The sequence below is a fragment of the Gracilinanus agilis genome, unplaced genomic scaffold (assembly GCF_016433145.1).
Source record: "Gracilinanus agilis isolate LMUSP501 unplaced genomic scaffold, AgileGrace unplaced_scaffold56952, whole genome shotgun sequence".
In the NCBI taxonomy this organism is placed as follows: Eukaryota; Metazoa; Chordata; class Mammalia; order Didelphimorphia; family Didelphidae; genus Gracilinanus; species Gracilinanus agilis.
The window spans coordinates 1-3,712 of NW_025392412.1; the positions used below are offsets into that span (position 1 = coordinate 1).

A 3,712-nucleotide genomic window follows, 5' to 3' on the forward strand; every position below is an offset into this window, starting at 1 on the left:
GAGAGAGAGAGAGAGAGAGAGAGATTGAGAGGGGGAGAGGGAAGAGGGAGGGAGAGAGAGAATAAGAGAGAGACAGATACAGAGAGAGAGAATAAGAGAGACAGAGACAGAGAGAGAATAAGAGAGAGAGAGACAGAGAGAGGAAAGAGGAAGGGAGAGACAGAAAAAGAGAGAGAGAATAGAGACAGAGAGAGAATGAGAGAGAAGAAAGAGGGAGGGACAGAGAAAAAGAGAGAGAGAGAATCAGGGAGAGAGAGAGAGAGAGAGAGAGAGAGAGAGAGAGAGAGAGAGAGAGAGAGAGAGAGAGGAGTGGTTCCACAGTCTGAGGTCTGAGAAGCAATGGGCATTGATGCCTGGCCTTAACTCAGATTTAATAGGGATCCAACACAATGCTATCTCCACTTTCCCATCATCTGTGTCTTATTCTACCCTCCTTTATCCTTTCCCAACCTTTCTGACATTTCCAAGCATATGGGAATATTCCTTAGGTCTGCATTTTTTTAGTTGAGTCAGGTCTTTAGGCCTGTCCAAGGATTCATCAGATTGCAACAACTCTTTGAAATATTACTCGGGCCATTGCATGGCAATATTTCTTGAGATATGAAGTCAAGATTATAACTTGTAAGTTTTGAGATTTCTCTCATAGGAATTAGGTCACCTCTAAACTTCTTCCCATGGGAATAGAAAAAGGAGGGGCCAGTCTCTTAGCCACCTTTGAAAAGAATATCAAAGGCCTATGCTAATGTATACATTGGGGAGGGGGTTTCTTCTACTCTTCAGAAGGAGAGACTGATATGTCCTAGTGATATCACCTAACCACTATTTTTCTATAGGAGGTTGCCAATCTATAATTACTAATACTAATCGATGTATATTGGGGAATAATGCACAACTTTCATCCCACACATTGTGTCATATTCACTTAACACGGTTCTATCTTAACCCCTACTAATTGGATCGTTCAAGCTGACTCTGAGTTATGTGTTCATAACTTGAAGGCAATCTAAACACATTGCTGAAAAGGCAGGCAATTGGCTCACAAGAGGTGTTCAAGAGAATGGTAGCTATTAATATTGCAAAACTAGCCGGTATATTCAAAATGTAATAATGTAATCTTTAAAAAAGAAAACATACTCCTTGCATTCAGATGATCTTTTTTTTCTTATTTCCTGGTTCTTTTGTCTTTTGATGGTTCAGAACAAGAGATTATAGAATATTCAGAATTATCTGCGAAATATTACTTTTTAACTGGCAAGAGCATATGCGTCTTCCCCCACCTCCCATGCAGTATAATGGTCCTGTTTAAGAAAGCTGATTCTAATGGGAAAGGAAATGGAAACAATGGTATGATATATATCTTGGACAACACTCAAATAAAATCGTTTTCCTCTAAAAAGCATAGTAGTTGCTTTTGACAGTTTTCCATGTTCAACTGGCATGTTCCCTGTAATTTTCTCTCTGGTTAGTGTTCTTTGGATAGTTGTGATCTCAAGATATTTGGTTCTGCTAATGCAGAGTGAAGTGAGCAGAAGCAGGAAAATGTTGTACATAGTAACAGCAATATTGTGGAATGATCAAATGTGATAGACTTTGCTACTATCAGCAGTACAATGATTCAGGACAATTCTGAGAGACTTAAGAAAAAGAATGCTATCCACCCCCAGAGAAAGAACTGTTGGAATCGGAATGCAGATCAACCATATCATTTTTACTTGTTTATCTGGGTATATGTTTTGGGGTTTCGGTTTTATAAGAGTATTCATTTACTAAAATAAAAAATATGTAAATATGTTTTGCATGATAATTCCTATATAATCCAGATTGAATTGCTTGTCAGCTCTGGGAGGGGGGGGAGATAAAGAGGGAGGGAGACAGTTTGGATCATTCAGAAAACTTATGTGGAAATTTGTTATTACAAGTAATTTTAAAATAAATTTAAATTTTTTTTTAAACCCTTGTACTTCGGTGTATTGTCTCATAGGTGGAAGATTGGTAAGGGTGGGCAATGGGGGTCAAGTGACTTGCCCAGGGTCACAAAGCTGGGAAGTGGCTGAGGCCGGGTTTGAACCCAGGACCTCCTGTCTCTAGGCCTGACTCTCACTCTACTGAGCTACCCAGCTGCCCCCTAAATTTAAATTTTTAAAAAAGTCAAGTTAAGGAAATAAGTATTTGTGAAGTAACTACCACAAGCCAGGCACTGGGAATACAAAGGAAACAAAAAAGAATGGCAAAAAATAGTTGGTTCTGACCCAAACAAGTACACAGCCAATTTAAAATTTCAGTATTTTTAAAAAACAAGACAGAAGTACTTTTTTTTTTTTTTTAACTTTTGGAATAAATAAAAACAAATCTCTCACCAAAAAAATTATTTAGGAATTGTAAGGCAAACAAATAAGAATTATCTGCATACATATGACAAAGAGCAGCAGAAAACTCTTTGTTATCTTCCCCTGCAAATAAAAACCATGTTCTGAAAAGTCATCGTTGAATTTGTAAAAATTGAATCATTTGCCACAATTACTTCAAATCAAGTCTTTAGTGAAAGAGCTCCCTCCGAAATTTGGTGTATACTCTTCCAACAAATAGAGTGCAACTAATGGGAAAGCTATAAGGAGAACCCTAGAAGAGAGGCACAACCACTAAATGAACAGCAGCAGCCCGACAGCTGACAGCTCTCCTGCTACAGTTCTCAGCTTATCTTCTCTACTAGTTAATATAGTTTTGCTTCCAATCAGGCTAAGTGGCCGAAGTGAGTTCGGCTGTTCTTTCAGGGCAAGGGAGGGTGTTATACACACAGGAGGCCGTTGGGCACCAAACCCTGCCTGAGAAACACAAACAGTAAATTGCGAAGGAGACAGAGACACAACACAGGGTTTGAGACCAAAATTGGGTCACAGAAAAGCAGGACAATGAAGAAACTACTTCTCGAATTAGAAAACACTCAAACAAGAAAAAAGGACCTTACATTTAATTAACTACTGATAAGTGACAAAAGACGAAGCAAAAAACAAATGCACTATAATAAATTCTCATCTTGATCAGCAGGAGTATAAGCTGAGAGGTTTTCTAGACCACTATAACGAGGAAAAAAGAAACAATCTGCTCCCGTTCTATAGTCTGCTTTTATTACTCGTTTATCAGGGGAGAGCGCGAACGCAGTCCCCCACTACCACAAATTATGCAGTCGAGTTTCCCGCATTTGGGGAAATCGCAGGGGTCAGCCCATCCGGAGTGCAATGGATAAGCCTCGCCCTGGGGAAACCACCTTCGTGATCATGGAATCACCCCTGCCAGGTAAGTATGCTTTGCTCCACACCACAACCCCGTGCCCTCAACAAACACACACCTTACACATACGACGACCACGCCGACACGCCTCCACTACGACACGCCCCACCTACAAAACGCACGCAGCGCTCTCCTCTTTTCCAGCACCGACACCCTTCACAGCCCTCGAATTCTCAAAAGACGCCTCGGAAACCCAGGCTGCTCCCACTCCAAACCCACCGCCGCTCTCCTCCTCATCTGCATACTACCGCCCCTTTTCTGACCTCACTCGCTCACTCGTTCGCTTCCCCTCGCGGAGATCTTCTTCACCAGATGCCGATTTCTACCAACTCGATTCGTACCTTCCTTTTGGGCCTTCTCGTGCCCACACCGGCCTCGTTTCCTAGGAGGCCTCCCCTCCCTACTCCTCCTTTCTCGCCACCTT

At 41.4% G+C, this 3,712-nt stretch overlaps 1 non-coding gene across 1 annotated transcript; it reads right to left on the reverse strand.

The window, feature by feature from the left end:
• Nucleotides 1-3,138: 3,138 nt before the first annotated feature.
• On the reverse strand, nt 3,139-3,302 carry LOC123256203. Its single transcript, XR_006506831.1, has one exon. It is a non-coding gene; the product is annotated as a U1 spliceosomal RNA (small nuclear RNA).
• Nucleotides 3,303-3,712: the final 410 nt, after the last annotated feature.